Consider the following 19189-nt stretch of genomic DNA (forward strand, 5'->3'; position numbering starts at 1 on the left):
GCTCAAAGAGAAGTTCTCGGCGTTCAAGTTTACAGCATCCTCCGTCAGCAATCACGTAACGGAGTTAGAGAAGCTCGTGATGGATATGAAGAACGCGGGGTGTGAACCGAGCGAAGAAGACGTCTGTGCGACGATGTTGCGGAGTCTACCATCGAGCTACGAGAGCCTGGTTCAAGCATTTTCGCATGTCAGTGAGCGATTTCAAGCTTGCAGACCTCGTGAGCAAGCTGATTGCGGAAGAAGTGCGTCAAAAGGACTCGACGCGCGTCGAAGAGGCGACCGCGCTTCTTGCCGGTAAGGGCAATGGAAAGCAGCAACAGAAGAAGAAGAACACACGCGGGGGACGCAAGAAGGGATTCTCCGGAACGTGTTTCAACTGTGGCAAGATGGGCCATTACGCGAGGGATTGCCGTTCTAGGGCAAGTCCCGATGATAGTATCCAAGACCAGTCAAACGTTGCGTTTAACGCGACCGACGCTTTGCGAGCGAGAGCTGGGTGATGGATAGTGGTGCTTCGGCACACATGTGCAAGACACGCGACGCCTTTCACGAGTACTCGGCTATAAAGACTGCGCGCAGCATATTGAGCGCAAAGAACAGTGCGAACTTGAAGATTCTCGGTTTTGGAACAGTTGTTTTGCGTGTCTGGACTGGAAGTTCGTGGATAAACGCGCGGCTGGAAAACACGTTGCATGTTGAAGACTTAAACAAGAACCTGTTCTCTCTGACGGCTGCAACAGCACGCGGTATGACCGTGACTATGGACAGCGAGCGGTGCGTTGTGAAACGCGGCAGCCAAGTTGTGGCGACGGGTAGGAAGCAAGGCAAGCTGATGTACCTCAACACTGATGGTGGTGAGGAGTGTCATGTGGCTGAAAACGACGTTGGTCTATGGCATCGGCGACTCGGTCACGTGTCTTTCAGCACGTTGAACTCCATGGTTAAGGACGGAAAACTCAGTGGTGCGCAAGTTGCACCTGGAACCGTGTGTGGTGTATGCGCGACTGCGAAACAAGCACGCAAGCCATTCAGTTCAACCGAGAAGGAGCTCGAAGCCAGGGAGAGTACGCACGACACTTTGCACCACCGTGTTCCTGATGTGTTGGGGCCTGTCACCCCGCATCCAAGTCGGGCTACAAGTATATTGTGAGCTTTATTTTGATGAAAAGCCGTTTTGTGACGATCTATCCACTGCGCAAGAAGAGCGAAGTGTGTGAGGCGTTCAAGAAATTTCTCAAAGAGGCAGAAACAAGCGCGGGCATCAAGGTTAAGGTGTTACGCAGTGATAATGGTGGTGAGTATTGCAACGCAGCAATGGAGACTCTTTGCGACGACAAGATGGTCAAGCAGGAGTTTACGGTACCATACAACCCGCAGCAAAAACGGTATGGCAGAGCGAATGAACCGTACTCTGGTCGAAATGACACGCTGCATGCTGAAAGAGAGCGGGATTGATAAGTCGTACTGGTGTGAGGCTATGATGACTGCAGCAGACATTCGGAACGTGTTGCCTAACACTTCAAACCCACACTCAAGTCCGTTCCAACTGGTTTACAAAAGGGAGCCACGTCTGGAGCACATGCGCGTTTTTGGGACCGAGTGCTATACCCATGTGACCAAGCAAAAACGCAAAAGCTGGATGACTCGGGTATCAAGTGCGTTTTCCTCGGCTACGCCAAACAGCACAAAGCATATCGACTGCTGGATCCAACTAACGGATCAATCGTGATTTCAAGGAGTGTGACGTTTGCTGAAGCCCCACTCGCTACGGCGCGTAAGGAGGGCAGCCAGGAGGTGATCGATATCATCGGCAACGACGAAGAAGATGAGCGCACGGAAGAACCCAGCGTTGAGGAAGGTTTCCGCACACCCCCAACTCACCCACGCCGGGAACCTGATAATCACAGCGGGCCGACTGACTCTGTGCCGACGCGTGGCTCTGTATAATCCGGGGAGAGATGGCGAGGAGGAGTGGATGGTGCGTCCGGCACGCAAAAGGCGTGGAGTTGTGCGCTACCAGGACGAGTACCCCGGGACTCCGACGTGGTGAGTTCAACTTGGACGATTTTGAGGGTGAGTTCGATTCCCTCTACTGTCTACTTACTGAAGACGACGACGGCGGGCGTGCTGTTTCATACGACGAAGTTATGCGCAGCAAGTACAAGGACGAGTGGCTGCGTGCCATGGAAAGCGAGATGAAGTCGCTTGAGGATCACCGCACCTGGACTTTGGTGGATATGCCATCAGACAAAAAGGCAATCGCGCAAGTGGGTTTTCCGCATCAAGCGAGACCCGAGCGGGAAAATTATCAAGTCTGCTGAGCTCGTTTGGTGGCAAAGGGCTTCACACAACGCCCAGGAGTTGACTACACGGAGACGTTCGCTCCTGTAGCACGCAAGGAGTCCATCAACATGGTTGTGGCAATTGCTGCAGAGGAAGACATGGAGGCTGAAAACGTGGATGTTGACACCGCGTTTCTATACGGTGACGTGGACGAGGAACTCTATATGGACCAGCCAGATGGTTTCGAGGACCAAAGCAACCCGACTAAGAAGTGTTTGCTGATGCAAGCACTTTACGGCACGAAGCAAGCGGCGCGTCAATGGAACAGCAAGCTGAATAAGCACTTGGAAAGCCAAGGCTTTTGTCGATCGGCGGCGGATCCGTGTGTGTAATGTTCGGCGTTCTGGCTCAAAGTTCAGCATTATTGTCGTCTATGTGGACGACCTCATGATCTTCAGCAAGACGAAAGCAGATATTACTGGGATCAAGGAGGCGCTGAAGCGTGAGTTCAGCATTAAGGAGCTCGGTGAGCTAAAGTACTGTCTCGGCATCGAGATCCACCGCGACCGTGAGAGCAAGGTCATTATCATGAACCAACGAGCGTATATTCAGCGACTCGCAGAGAAGTTCGGTGTAGAAAACTGCAAGGCAGTGCACACACCAGCGGATAGCAACTCGAAACTGGTGAAACCCTCGAGGACGAAGTTTTCGCGCCTAAGTACCCGTACCGCGAGTTGGTGGGGCTTTATCACCTCGCAACTTGCACCCGTCCGACATTGCCTGCTTTCGTGGGTGAAGTGGCCAAGTTTTGCGAGTACTACAACAAGCCTCATTGGGTGGCCGCAAAAGGATTTTAAAGTATTTGAAGACGACTCAAGACTTGGGGCTTGTGTTCAACGGCCGGACCAAGGGAGAGTTGTCTGAAACTACGCGGATGCGAACTGGGCAGCGATCTGGACACTCGGCGCTCGACTACAGGCTACGTGTTTTTCCTGAATGGGAGTGCGATTTCGTGGAAGTCGAAGCGGCAACCGACAGTGGCAACATCGAGCACGGAGGCAGAGTATATGGCCTTATACAATGCCACCCAAGAGGCAGTATGGCTGCGTCAGCTACTAAAGGACGTGGGGGCTGAGTGTGTGGGTGCTACTACAATATTCCAGGACAACCAAGGATGCATTGCGCTGGCCAAGAACCCAGCTTACCACTCACGTACGAAGCACATCCACCTGAAGTATCACTTCTTGCGCGAGAAGGTGGAAGACAAGATCATCGTGCTTGAGTACAAGCCGACAGACGAGATGGTCGCGGACGGGTTTACCAAGGCGCTGGCACGACCCAAGCACCTCCAGTTTATCGTTGGACTCGGCATGGACGACTAAGACGCCAGGCACAGCGCATCAAGGGAGAGTGTTAAAGGGTGATGCGTGTGTTAAAGGGTGATGCGTGCGCGTGGCTTCACACTTGGCGCGCCATTGTGTGTGCGTGCGTGTGCGTGCGTGTGCGTGCGTGTGCGTGTGCGTGCGTGTGCGTGCGTGTGTGTGCGTGTGTGTGTGCGCGTGTGCGAGGCTTTGTGGCGGCGTCCAATGCTCAAGATGAGACGCGCAGGCTGTGTGTGCATGAGGACGAGCGCGTGGGAGCGCGTCTGGATGTTCAAGCTGCGTGGATGCGCGGGTGGGTGCATAGTATTTGCATATGTAGGAGTAGGGTGTCCATGACTTTGCACAAGTCTGTATTGCTTAGTGGGTTAGTACCGGGTTTTTGACTCGAAGGTCGTGGGTTCGATTCCCACAGATGTTTGCTTTTCTTTTTGCCAACAAGAGAGCATAGTAGGCAGGCTAGAAGCTAAAACTCACTCAATCAATCTTACTTTTGGTTTTGCAATCTCGGCCCGAAGCCGTCTTTAAGTGTTTCAAGCTTTACAGCTCGTAGTCCAACTTCCTTTTGTTCGCTGGCGGACCCTGTCCGCGGGCGCGCGGTATCAAGCCCGGCTTGACCGCATTTTCCTTCGTGCAGCCCGGCTCCACGGTAACGTGTCCCTTCGCCGGCAGACCCTGTCTGCGGGCGCGCGATATCAAGCCCGGCTTGATCGCATGGCGCTTCGTCGTGCAGCCCGGCTGCACGACAGCATGTATTGCGTCAGTGCGGTACGTTTGCAACCGTCCGCACTGTTTGCAGCGTCAACTCCCGGAGTTGACACGCCTTCGTCACCTCGACGCCATTCATTGGCGGAGCCCCTCATGACCGAGGGTGCGTCGGCTCCCGGAGCCGACGCGTCGTTGTCGACCTGACCGCTTCGGGTCAGGGACTGTCCCTTACACGCTTGAACGTGGGTGTTGGTTCCCGGAACCAACACATCTTTTGCCCGACGTCGGCATTGCCGACGTGGGTTCACTTGTGCGCCTCGCGCACTTTTGGCACCCGGGACAGCGGCATTAAGCGCTGTCTCGATCGAGAGTCGCGCGCACCGTTATGCGCGCTGCGTAACAGGGCCATCGCTCTCTGTTCCGCTGTCGCGTCCGAAGCGCACGAGCGTGCGCTTCTTCCAGTCTATCACCGGATCATGCCGTGCAAGCCACGGCATGCCCATTACCACGTCGAACTTATCGTCCAGGTCCAGGACGATAAAGTGTTCGACAAACACTCGTTGTTTGTACGAGAAGCGCACGTTCACGACGCGCTTCTCGGTCTTCACGATGGCACCTGTTGCCAGTCGTACCTCCAGAAGACTTCGAGGTGTATCTACCTCCTCGAAGTCAAGTCTCGACAGGCTTCGTAGTCGAACAAAGTTGTTCGACGCGCCTGAATCCACCAAAGCTCGAAGAGAGTCACTCGCTCTCTTCGAGTAAACCTTCAAGATGACTAGGTTCGGCTTGTCATCTTGTTTCTTGCAGTGAGAGCTGGTCTCACTGGGGGCTGCAGTCCTCAGCGTCGCGTGCCCGATGTCGGCACGCGCGACTGCATTACCAGTAGGGCGCCCCGCGCCTACTGGATGTTCGCGTTTTTGTTGTTCGCGGCGATGCCTAGCATCGCCACGACAGCCTCCTCCAGGGGGCATGGGAGCTGTGCACTCCCGTGCAAAGTGACCGATCCTTCCGCAACGGAAGCATCGCACATTATTTCCGTGCTGCTGGTGACCAGCAGCCGTTGCATTCGAGAGGTCCATTGGTTCCGGACCTCCCGTGCTCACTACCAGGCGCGGTTGCGACCTCGGCACGCTCGCATGCAGTTTAGCCTGCCGCAGGCTAAACTCTTCTTGCATTGCGAGAGTAATCGCAGCTTCGAGAGTACTCGGGTACTCTCGGAAGAGATAGGTCTTCACAGGCCCATCTCTAAGCCCCTTCATGAACGTGACGACCTTGGTCGCCTCGTCAATTGGATTGGTCACAATATTTGAGACCAAGTATCGTGCGCGCTGCGCGTAAGCATGAACGTCATGCTTGCCCTGCTGAAGGTCGAGGAACTCCGCCCTCGACCGGAACTCGTTTTGCGGGGGCTCAAAAGCTTGTCTGAACTCATCTTTGAATACTTCGTACGTGCCGAAGCGCATAGGATCAGAGAGTCGGCGCCCGTACGCCCAACTCCTTGCGCTTTCGCCAAGACAGGACATGGCGAATGCGACCTTCGACAGCGGGTCGACGATGCGTCGAGCCGCTATGGCTGTGTCGAGCTCGACAAGCCATCGGAGGAGAGGCTCGCCCTCTCTTCCCACGTAATTGATCGTGCTCAATTTTAATGATTGAGCACGGGGTGTCGTCCCCGACGACGCCATCGCTGAGGATGCAGTATCACGCTTCTCCTTCATGATGAATCCTAGAGCAACACCATGTTGTTCCGTCGGCGATAGCGTACGCAGCATCGTGGCTATCGCCGCTTCTCCAATGACTGTTGACAGCCGTTGAAGAGCTTCCCACTCTGGGTCAGACAGGTGGGGGCAGTCCGCGCGTGCAACATGCGTAGCAGGCGTATTGGAGCTCTCCATGGGCACCTCCGTGCTCATGTGGTTCTCGGCTCCGCGTTCGTACACCTCGTACGAACGTCAGGCAGTCGGTCGTTGGACGGACTACAAAGTGCTACCAGGTGTAGTGGGTCTAACTTGACTCACTACTTTAGCTTACGCGTTGCGCCACGTGTATGAGGAAGCGTAGGTATCAGTAATAACCCGACTTAATTATACTTGAGTGCACAAGCATAATATAAATCAAATAACGACTCCAAGTAGCTTAGTTATGGTGAAATGAGAACTGTATTGTTTGTAAATTGATCTTCCTCCTAAATCTGCTAAAACTGTTTATCATCTATGAAAGGGGTTGACAGCGGCTGGCTGTCAGAGCCGTGTTGACATGTACGTCTCTGATTGGTAGAAAGATGCTGCTTTCTACCAATAGGACTATTAGTTATTCGCAGGCCGTGGCCGAAAGTGTAGCCATTGGTGTAACTTACACCAAGGTGAGGAAGTATCTAAACTTTTAACAGATATTTTATCTGTTAAAATCACAAGTGGCTACAAGCCATTTGTGTGTGTAACCCCGTTACAAGTGGGGCCTCTTGACATTTCACAGGTCACTTTCGATTGTACACTACGCCTTCTAGATTTCACTTGCTCAACGATCACAAGTGAATCTGCATCTTTCCGGCAACCCCTTCCCAGCAGCATGGATTAGAACGCAGAGACGGAGGCTCGGCTATGGCTGGGCAAGAACTTCGTCGAGCACGAGAATGAAGCACTGCAGCAAGAGTGCCGCGAGCCGATGGAGGAGGCGTGGAGAGTCGCGATGCGTACTCGCCACTACATCACAGTTCAGTGCTTAGACTCGCCGGGGGATTCAGTCTGGATTGTTCTGTACCGGTACAGCAACAACAAGAACATTTTGAATGCGACAAGCCTCGCGAGGTAAGCTAAAATGTATATGCATAGTCCAACCACTGTAAACAAGCAGGAAAGCTAGCATATTTCCATGCGTGGGTATTTCGCTATTCTTCGTCGAACTTCCACATTGCGCTGTGCACTCGCATTAGCATGAGTTCTCGGCAGAACAAATCTGTTCAGAACTAGCAATGGTAGATGGATCCAGGAGTATTCGGAGACGAACACTACGAGCATCCTCACAACCAACGCAAAATAAAATTAGCCGGTTTATAGCTAATTCCGTTAGGATTACCTTTGAATATGTAGAGTAATGTTGGCATTAATTATAATAGATTATACCAACTAACGAGAGAAGAAACACTTTGTTGTTTGAAGGTCATATAATGTTTCAATCCTATATTATTGTTCTTGATAATTGATTATAAGGGATATTGGCCATTGTAATTATTTTCCTTCATTCATCCCCGCGAAAACAAATATTCCGATCGACATCCGGTTCATTTTGCCAGTTCGCCATCATCATTCTTTGTTTTAGCGTTTCGAAAGGTTATTTGTCGGCGTTCATTGAACCATCCCATCGCATCATCCGCCCCGTTCCATTCCTTCGTTTGTTATTCATCCCGGTTTGTTCCGATTCATCCCGATAGCCAGTGCCCGTTGTTCCAGCTCCAGCTCCGTTCCATCCACCATCGTTCCCGACCATGATCAGTCCGAGTTCCCCGCCCAGAGGCCCAAACGGCTCCATCCGTCCACCAGTTCCGCCCCGTTCGTCATACCATTCCGGCCACCAACCGCCCCACGCCCAGCAGAGCTCATCCGCCCGTCCGCCATCCAACCGCCGTCCGCCGATGTTGTCATCAGCGTTCCATCCATCCGTCCGTTTTTTTTTTCCGCCCATCCAGTTTCACGCCATCCGTCGTGCCGCGTCCTGTCTCTTGCCTTTTGTGCATTGTTGCTGCGCGGCTTTGAAAGCTCGTTGTGAAATCGTCCATTCTATTTCCTGTAATTGTGTTATGCGTATATTGAGTATCAGTGACATCATGTTAAGCAGCGACGCCACATTGAACAGCGCGTATGGTCCTTCACATTGGTGATGTATCATCACGTGTATGATTTTGACCTTTCCTCGCCGCTGTACCACGCCGCACTGCTGCAGCTGCCTCGTCAGCGATACAGATGTGATTCCAATACAGACCGTCATACTTTTAAAAGGTAACTGGAGTTGTGTTTAATTTTGCAACGGTGTGGAAGTTCAAGTCGTCCACACTGTGGATGGTCTCTTCATTTTTCTAGAAGTTCTACAAATCACCCCGATTTATTGATAGGATCACCGCACATGTACACTGTCTACGGTAATTAGTCTGAATAATACTATTTGTGTTTATGCTGAAAGGAGGACACTACCATAAAATTCGGATTGAGTGAGACACTGGTAAAAAATATCATCTTCTATTGTAAAAATGCAAATCCCAAAATATCTTTACGCCGTAAAAAAAATATTGGTGTGGCACCATTTTCGATCCTCACACGTTGCGAGCTGACATCCCTCCCGAGCTGCCTCCGGGCTTCCAGCAGAGCGGCATGACTAGGCGGCCTAAAAGCACGAACAGGACGAAGCTAAATGCCCTCTATGCGCAGGCAGGCTTTATCGTCGTGGCTGCAGCAGCTGCCGCTCGTGCACACCGCTCTACACTGTATCGGTGGAAAGCCCAAGTCACCACGATCACTGCCGTAGCCAACGAGGCCCCGAACAAGAGCTACGCAGATCCTGTTAATGTACGTCCAGAAGCTGGACCTGGGAAAGCAGTAATTTTATGATAGGGCGTTAAAGGTATGCTTTTATTATCGTACAAATAAATAGTAGATTGCTTGGCTGAATCATCGAAATGCTAAAAATCGCTTTCTTCGTATTTAACTGCGTTATTTGCTTATATTTCTATATCGCTTAGATCCAAAAAAATCTTCGAAAAGGACACCGGGCGGCACATTCATTTCTTCGGCACTTCCGTAAGCGCAATCATCTCTCCATTCGCCGCATCACTCACAAAGTGTAATGGGCCTATTTTGGCTCGCTACTTTAGATTACACGTGCGCCACGTGTATGAGGAAACGTGGGTATCAGTAATAACTCGACTTAATTATTCTTGAGTGCACAAGCATAATATAAATCAAATAAAGACTCCAAGTAGCTTAGTTATGGTGTAGTGGGTCTAACTTGACTCACTACTTTAGCTTACACGTTGCGCAACGTGTATGAGGAAGCGTAAGTACTTAGTAATTACTTAGGTTAATTATATTTGAATACACAAATATAAGTTAAGTAACAAAAGGATTTCGAGTGACTTAGATTAGGTAAAATGAGAACTGTATTGTTTGTAAATTGATCTTCCTCTAAAATCTGCTAAAAACTGTTTATCATCTATGAAAGGGTTGGCAGCGGCTGGCTGTCAGAGCCCCGCTAATATGCATGTCTCTGATTGGTAGAAAGATGCTGCTTTCTACCAATAGGATCTTTTGGGTATGTGTGGACCACTCACTGTGGTGGTCCACTTCAATGTATCCATTGGTGTGTCTTACACCAAGGTGAGGAAGTATCCAAAACTTTTAACAGATAACCTATCTGTTAAATTCACAAGTGGCTTGCAGCCACTTGTTCGTGTAACCCCGTTACACCATCCCCCCCTTAAGGTTAGACGCGCGGGGTCCCCGCACGTCAATCTTTTGGAATTGACCATTCGTCAATTCTTCGCGTAAGGAGAAGAAATCCGCGCTCATTCAACGATGAGCGCGCCTCAGAAGAAGTCCACAAAGTCGGTGGGGAGTCATCTCTCCATCGACGACTACTTCGAACGCCAGAAGGCGAAGTATGGCGACGTCGTCGACTTCGACGACGACGATGAAGATATGGAGGGCGAGGAGGACTCGCCCTCAAAGCGTAAAGACTCAGTGTCGAGCGAATCGCTCGACCCTCACGCCAAGAACGTTCGTCCGCGTGAAGGGGACGAATCGGACGCTTCGAGTTCGAAGCGTTCGCGTACTGAGAGCGATACCCCACTTGCTTCCGCTGGGGCTCAGTACTCCGCGCGCTGCTGCTGCAGCGCGTGATGTCAAAGCTCAAGGTTTCTCCGCGCTGAGCCTGCAGCGCGCGATCCATGGATGCCGTCCGCGTCCGAGATCGCGGACCGGTTTGGGAACTCGGTACCTCCGAATGAGGTGCCGCTGTACGTATGCAGCGCCATCAAAGATGACGCTGTGGTTGCCGAGCTGCACTTTGATGCGGAAACGCATCAAAGGCGCGATACTACATCGGACTCTTTCATGAGCTCCGATGGTTTCAAAGCAAGAAGACCTCTTCTCGCAGCAAAGTGCCCGAATGGCAGGCACTTTGTCAAAGCTGGAACGCCTTTGTTGATGAACTTCAACAAGAGGCCGAGTGCTTACCGTGATCGGATTAAGCAAGCGCGTGATCGCTTCGAGACGTACTCGAAGCGTGGAAAGCTGGAGCAACTTCATGTTGCTGCTGAGGAGGCAAATGTGCCGTGCGCTGTGCCCGAGGGCTTTCAGTGCACGAAGTGCTTCAGGCGCGGTCCGCTTGAGCGACCGCGACTTGAACGGGTACACGTCGTTCCGTGTGCCCGAGAGTCTCAAGAGCTCCGTGCTAAGTTCTTAGCACGTGAGGGTTCGGGCGCTGGCGATGATTGCAGCGCTCGTATTACTTCCGCTGCACCAGCGCGTACTGCTCCTCGTACGCCCTCACCATTTCCGGAACGTCCTCCAGCAAGACGTTCCGCGGCTCCCATGTATCTCGATGGGGAGGAAATCCTCTCCAACGAATACGAAAACGAGCCCCTTGAGGGTTCGTTTTCGGGATACTATGGTCAACAATCCGCTCAACAATCCAGCGGGCTGAGCCGTGGGCGTCACGGATCGGCGGTGGCGGGGGTGGGAACACGCCCCGGGTATGATCAGCCCCGGGCTGATCAGTATGCGCCTCTCCACGACCGGGTGACCGCCGTGGAGCGTCTGCAGGGCGCTGAGTTCGCCGCCCTGAAACAGGAGCTGGCGAACCAGAAGGCTCAAGTCGCGGCGGTCTCGCAGACCGCCTCGAACATCCAGGTCGAGCTGGGGACCCAGATGAAGGGGTTGCTCCAGCGCGTCCGCGCGCTGGAGGAGAGGTTGCTCGTCGCCGAGGCCAAGTCCTCCGCTTCTGCCTCGGCTCCTGCCGAGGCTTCGGGTCAGTCGAGCTAGATGGCTCGTGCTGCAGGTATGGCTTCAGCCGTCCGACGTAGAAGGTCGGATGGAGGCGCATGCTAGACGGTATGTCTAGCGTGTATGCGTTGCCGTGCCGTGCCAACACAGTGAACGGCCCGATGAAGCGCGGAGCAAGCTTGCTTGCTCCGAAATCCGAAACTGCATGTCTAGGCAGGTTTTGTGTAGCTAACAAACTAACGAACCAACTTTAAATTCATTTTGTGTTGCCTCTGCCCGCATTGTCTGCGTTCAGCTTCTGTTGATCAACAGAAGCTGCTATATGTCTTGGACAAACCGAATCACGGCTTGTCTTTTGGTGATGAAACTGATTGCATCCGAGCTGAAGTCATTCAGCTCGCTCTCCGCTAGAGGCCCGGCCTCTGCGTGGTTCTTTGCGGTGTCTGCGCCCTGCGCAGACCCGTGGTCGTTGGCCTTGTTGTTGGGGGAGTCTGCGCCCTGCGCAGACTCATGTGGTTTGTCCATTGTTGCAGCTGACACTGTGCAAGTGTCAGCGGTTTCTGCGGCTGCTGTATTGCAGTCGTAGATCCTCCCCACTTAAAGTGGGAGCCATCACTCCGAGTAAACTCGGTAGACGTGGATGCCGCATGGCATTAACGTAGAACGGTGTATGCCCGGTCGAGGCATGCACTGAGTTATTGATGGCAAACTCTGCCATCGGTAAGCACTCGCTCCAGTAGTGGAACGAGTGAGCGTAGCTCTTCAACATATCGACGAGCACGCGATTCACGCGCTCGGTTTGACCGTCCGTCTGCGGATGATCCGCAGTCGACATGGAAAGCTGGCTCCCAAGAAGTGTAAACACTTCTTGCCACAGATGCGCTGTGAAGCGCGGGTCTCTGTCCGACACGATGTCGGACGGCATGCCATGGTGTTTGAACACCATGTCGACGAGCAGACGGGCCGTCTGCTTCGCGGTCACCTCTGCTGGCACCGCAGCAAGATGGTACATCTTGCTGAAACGGTCTACAAAGACCACAACACCGGTGTTCCCTCCGCTATCCGGGGGAAGACCAAAGATGAAGTCCAAAGACATGGACTTCCAACACTCCGACGGAGTCGGTAGTGATTGCAGTGGAGCCTGCGCGAATGGCGCAGGCTTCACGCGTTGGCATACCTCGCAAGCACGGATGTACTTGCGCACCCACTTATACTGGTGGTGCCAGTAGAAGTCGCGCGTGAGAAGGACGTATGTCTTCTCACGTCCGAGATGTCCCGCAGTCGGGGCATCATGATACTCGTACATGATCCTGAGTCGCAGGTCATGGTCATTTAGCACGACAACGCGATCCGCGTTGTCGTCGACTGCATTGTAAAGCAGTAGTCCGTCGTGCACACGAAAGCGGTGTGCACGCGCTCGAAGGTGCTTGGGCAGTTTCTGACGGGACTTGTCAGAAGGCGCTGTGCCATAGGCCAGCAAGAGCTTCGCGTCCGCGTCGTGCGCGTACGCGGCCTTCACATCATCCAACAGAGATGATGTGGGTTTGCTCGATCGTATGGCGTCAATGGCATTGACGTCAACAGCTTCTGCATAGTCCGGCCGACGTGATAACGCGTCGGCCACCACGTTCAATCTTCCGGGTTTGTATTCGACCCGGAAGTTATACTCCGCAAAGAATGAGAGCCATCTCGCCATTCTTTGTGAAATGTGTGGCGACTTCACTGCGGTACGCAGTGAAGCATGGTCGGTGTAGACCACAAATGGTCTACTCCCAAGCAAATACACTCGGAACTTTGCGAGTGCATACTTCATGGCAAGGAGTTCCTTGTCATGCACCGGATAGTTGCGCTCAGCTGGCTTCAGCTGACGCGATTGGTAGACGACACGATCACGGCCCTCGTGATCGTGCTGCATCAACGCGCATCCGATCGCGAAATCGGATGCGCACACACTACGTGAAATGGGCGATCTTGGTCAGCCACTGCCAAGACCGGCGCCTCAGTCAAGCCCCGCTTGACTGCATCGAATGCCTTTTGGCAATCGGGTGTCCAATTCCACACAGCTTCTTTCTTAAGAAGCTGTGACAGCGGGCGGATCTTGCCCGCATAGTCCTCCACGTACTTGCACAAGTACGTGGCCAAGCCAAGGAACTGCCTCAGTTCCTTGACACTTGAAGGCGTTGGCCATTCGTTAATCACTCTGACCTTTTCTGGGTCAGGGCGAACACCATTCTTCCCTACGAGACACCCGAGGACGGGTATCTCGCTCGCCCCGAAGATACACTTCTTCAGGTTCGCGTAGAGCTTATGCTTTCGCATAAGCTCGCGAAGCTGCCGGAGATGCACCCTGTGCATCTCTACGTCGGTCTTCCCGTCCACAGCCCGGCTGTGGATGAATACATCATCGAAGTAGCTCGGTGCGAAGTCGCGCACCCAACGCAACAAGTGCGTCACGCACCTGTTGAAAGTCGCAGGGCATTCTTAAGCCCCTGTGGCATTACTAGCCATTCCCAGAGCATGCCGCTTGGCGTGCTCACTGCCGTGAGAGGGATATCGCTCTCACGCATTAGGATTTGATAAAATCCATCTCGCAAGTCGAGAGCACTGTAAACGGTGCTCCCGGCCATCGAATCGATGATAACATCTTTTCGTGGTATCGGCGTCTGCGCCGGTACCGTCGCATCGTTCAGCTTGTTATACGCATGAACGATGCGCCATCCGCGCTGTGGCTTCTTGACACAGAACGTCGGAGCACTGTGCGGGGACTTTGATTCCCGCACTTGTCCTGCTTTACGACGACTTTCAAAGAAGTCGTCGATCGCTTTCACTTGCTCTCGCGGCAGTGGCCACTGCCCCGTGACACAGTACTTCGTGCCCGGCACGAGATCAATCTCGTGCTGAATGCCCTTATCCTGCGGAAGCTCCGCAGGAATCTCTTCCGGGAGTACGTCTTTGTACTCCCTCAACAATTTGTAATAGGGACTCGACTTCAGCGAGTCCCAACCTTGTTCCTCGAAGCGCTCTCGCTTCGTCTTCGCACTGAGAGTGTCTTCACTCTCAGTGGTACTTCCCATGAAGAGCTGCCTCAGCTCTTCGCTCTCGCTCGTCGTTCTTTCGCTGTCCGAAAGAACGCAGACGTGTTCGATGCGTCCATCGTGCAAGTCGCGCGTGAAGCGCTTCCAGCTCATGGCTGGAAGCGAAGTCAACTCCGACGCCGTCGTCGGAGGACTAGCGAGTTCCATGTCACGATCCTGGAATCCACTATCGGTGCGCGTCAAGACGCTTAGCGTCTTGACATTCGGCGTCACCGCCGCAGTCTGCCCAGCAGACTGCTCTTGTTGCGTATCGGTCCCGGACCGAGACTTGCGCAGCGTTTTCCGCTTGCGCCGTCTTCTTGTTGTGCGGAGACCGGCTCCGCACAGTTGTTCTTCTTGTCCAGGCCCGGCCGTGGACAGTCGTTCGCCGGCGGACCCTGTCCGCGGGCGCGCGGTATCAAGCCCGGCTTGACCGCATTTTCCTTCGTGCAGCCCGGCTGCACGGTAATGTGTCCCTTCGCCGGCAGACCCTGTCTGCGGGCGTGCGATATCAAGCCCGGCTTGATCGCATGGCGCTTCGTCGTGCAGCCCGGCTGCACGACAGCATGCAAATTGCGTCAGAGCGGTACGTTTGCAACCGTCCGCACTGTTTGCAGCGTCAACTCCCGGAGTTGACACGCCTTCGTCACCTCGACGCCATTAATTGGCGGAGCCCCTCATGACCGAGGGTGCGTCGGCTCCCGGAGCCGACGCGTCGTTGTCGACCTGACCGCTTCGGGTCAGGGACTGTCCCTTACACGCTTGAACGTGGGTGTTGGTTCCCGGAACCTGCACATCTTTTTCTTCTGACGTCGGCAGCATTGCCGACGTTGGTCTCGCTTGTGCCCGCCCTCGCGCACCACTTGGGCACTCCGGGACAGCGGCATTAAGCGCTGTCTCGTCTGGCGAGTCGCGTGCACCTGCTGGTGCGTGCGCTGCGGTAACAGGCCATCGCTCTCTGTTCCGCTGTCGCGGCCGAAGCACACGAGCGTGCGCTTCTTCCAGTCTATCACCGGATCATGCCGTGCAAGCCACGGCATGCCCATTACCACGTCGAACTTATCGTCCAGGTTCAGGACGATAAAGTGTTCGACAAACACTCGTTGTTTGTACGAGAAGCGCACGTTCACGACGCGCTTCTCGGTCTTCACGATGGCACCTGTTGCCAGTCGTACCTCCAGAAGACTTCGAGGTGTATCTACCTCCTCGAAGTCAAGTCTCGACAGGCTTCGTAGTCGAACAAAGTTGTTCGACGCGCCTGAGTCTACCAAAGCTCGAAGAGAGTCACTCGCTCTCTTCGAGTAAACCTTCAAGATGACTAGGTTCGGCCTGTCATCTTGTTTCTTGCAGCGAGAGCTAGTCTCACTGGGGGCTGCAGTCCTCAGTGTCGCGTGCCCGATGTCGGCACGCGTGACTGCATTATTAGTAGGGCGCCCCGCGCCTACTGGATGTTCGCGTTTTTTGTCGGCCCGCGGCGTTGCCTAGCATCGCCACGACGGCCTCCTCCAGAGGGCATGGGAGCTGTGCACTCCCATGCAAAGTGTGGGATCCTTCCGCAACGGAAGTATCGCACGTTACCTCCCTGCTGCTGGTAACCAGCAGTTGTTGCGTTCGAGAGGTCCATTGATTCCGGACCTCCCGTCCTCGCTACCGGGTGCGGTTGCGGCCTCGGTATGTTTACATGGAGTTTAGCCTGCCGCAGGCTAAACTCTTCTTGCATGGCAAGAGTAATCGCAGCTTCGAGAGTACTCGGGTACTCTCGGAAGAGATAGGTCTTCACAGGCCCATCTCTAAGCCCCTTCATGAACGTGACGACCTTGGTCGCCTCGTCAATCGGATTGGTCACGATATTTGATACCAAATATCGTGCGCGCTGCGCGTAAGCATGGACGTCATGCTTACCCTGCTGAAGGTCGAGGAACTCCGCCCTCGACCGGAACTCGTTTTGCGGGGGCTCAAACGCTTGTTTGAGCTCCTCTTTGAACACTTCGTACGTGCCGAAGCGCATAGGATCAGAGAGTCGGCGCCCGTACGCGCAACTCCTTGCGCATTCGCCAAGGCAGGACATGGCGAATGCAACCTTCGACAGCGGGTCGACGATGCGTCGAGCCGCTATGGCTGTGTCGAGCTCGACAAGCCATCTGAGGAGAGGCTCGCCTTCTCTTCCCACGTAATTGCTTACGCTCAATTTCAATGATTGAGCATGCGGTGTCGTCCCTGACGACGCCGTCGTTGAGGATGCAGTATCACGCTGCTCCTTCATGATGAATCCGAGAGCAACACCATGTTGCTCCGTCGGCGATAGCGTACGCAGCATCGTAGCTATCGCCGCTTCTACAATGACTGTTGACAGTCGTTGGAGGGCTTCCCACTCTGGGTCAGACAGGTGGGGGCAGTCAGCGCGTGCAACATGCGTTGCAGGCGTGTTGGAGCTCTCCATGGGCACCTCCGTGCTCATGGGGTTCTCGGCTCCGCGTTCGTACACCTCGCACGAACGTCAAGCAGTCGGTGGTTGGACGGACTACAAAGTGCTACCAGGTGTAGTGGGTCTAACTTGACTCACTACTTTAGCTTACGCGTTGCGCCGCGTGTATGAGGAAGCGTAGGTATCAGTAATAACTCGACTTAATTATACTTGAGTGCACAAGCATAATATAAATCAAATAAAACTCCAAGTAGCTTAGTTATGGTGAAATGAGAACTGTATTGTTTGTAAATTGATCTTCCTCTAAAAGCTGCTAAAACTGTTTATCATCTATGAAAGGGTTGGCAGCGGCTGGCTGTCAGAGCCCCGCTAATATGCATGTCTCTGATTGGTAGAAAGATGCTGCTTTCTACCAATAGGATCTTTTGGGTATGTGTGGACCACTCACTGTGGTGGTCCACTTCAATGTATCCATCGGTGTGTCTTACACCAATGTGAGGAAGTATCCAAAACGTTTAACAGATAACCTATCTGTTAAATTCACAAGTGGCTTGCAGCCACTTGTACGTGTAACCCCGTTACAGTGGATGGTCTCTTCATTTTTCTAGAAGTTCTACAAATCACCCCGATGTACTGATAGGATCACCGCACATGTACACTGTCTACGGTAATTAGTCTGAATAATACTATTTGTGTTTATTGCTGAAAGGAGGACACTACCATAAAATTCGGATTGAGTGAGACACTGGTAAAAAAAATCATCTTCTATTGTAAAATGCAAATCCCAAAATATCTTTACGCCGTAAAAAAAAATATTGGTGTGGCACCATTTTCGATCCTCACACGTTGCGAGTTGACATCCCTCCCGAGCTGCCTCCGGGCTTCCAGCTGAGCGGCATGACTAGGCGGCCTAAAAACACGAACATGACGAAGCTAAATGCCCTCTATGCGCAGGCAGGCTTTATCGTCGTGGCTGCAGCAGCTGCCGCTCGTGTACACCGCTCTACACTGTATCGGTGGAAAGCCCAAGCCACCACGATCACTGCCGCAGCCAACGAGGCCCCGAACAAGAGCTACGCAGATCCTGTTAATGTATGTCCAGAAGCTGGACCTGGGAAAGCAGTAATTTTCTGATAGGGCGTTAAAGGTATGTTTTTATTATCGTACAAATAAATAGTAGATTGCTTGACTGGATCATCGAAATGCTAAAAATCGCTTTCTTTGTATTTCACTGCGTTATTTGCTTATATTTCTAGCTCGCTTAGATCCTAAAAAATCTTCGAAAAGGACACCGGGCGGCACATTCATTTCTTCGGCACTTCCTTAAGCGCAATCATCTCTCCATTTGCCGCATCACTCACAAAGTGTAACGGGCCTATTTTGGCTCGCTACTTTAGCTTACACGTGCGCCACGTGTATGAGGAAACGTAGGTATCAGTAATAACTCGACTTAATTATACTTGAGTGCACAAGCATAATATAAATCAAATAAGACTCCAAGTAGCTTAGTTATGGTGAAATGAGAACTGTATTGTTTGTAAATTGATCTTCCTCCTAAATCTGCTAAAACTGTTTATCATCTATGAAAAGGGTTGACAGCGGCTGGCTGCCAGAGCCCTGTTGACATGTACGTCTCTGATTGGTAGAAAGATGCGGCTTTCTACCAATAGGATTATTGGTTATTCGCAGGCCACTCATTCTGGTGGCCGAAAGTGTAGCCATTGGTGTAACTTACACAAAGGTGAGGAAGTATCTATCTTCTAACAGATATCTGTCTGTTAAACCACTAGTGACTATTGTCAGGCACAAGTGACTGTTGTCACTTGTGTGTGTAACCCCGTTACACAAAGGATGCAAAACGCGATCCGACATGAGGTATGGCCTAATAATTTACCTATTGTGATCAACTTGCGCTATCTAACATTTTGTTGTATTTATTAGCCTGTTACTGAAGAAAAAAACATTTTATCATGGGAGCAACGGCCTGAAAAGCTCTCTACCATATACAAACATGGACCAAACGGCTATATTCATCGATGTGGTCGGCAAAACAACTATTGACTTCGTTGGTAACCCCACTATAGATGTTATTCAAGGTAAAATCGCATTATTATTTATATAATACTTTTTGTAATATTTATAACGTTTTCTTCATGTTGGCAGTGAAGTTAACAGCATACAATGTTCGGTTTTCTTGACGGCATTCGCGACAGGGGAGAAATTGCCCCCACGGATTGTTTATGGAGGGGTGCTGGGGGGGGGTCCCAAAGAGTGTGGAAACTGAATTTCGGCCACGTCAACGTACTTCACACTGTGCAGAAGAAAGCT

This window comes from Phytophthora cinnamomi (assembly GCF_018691715.1).
Source record: "Phytophthora cinnamomi strain GKB4 chromosome Unknown Contig0, whole genome shotgun sequence".
Lineage (NCBI taxonomy): Eukaryota > Oomycota > Peronosporomycetes > Peronosporales > Peronosporaceae > Phytophthora > Phytophthora cinnamomi.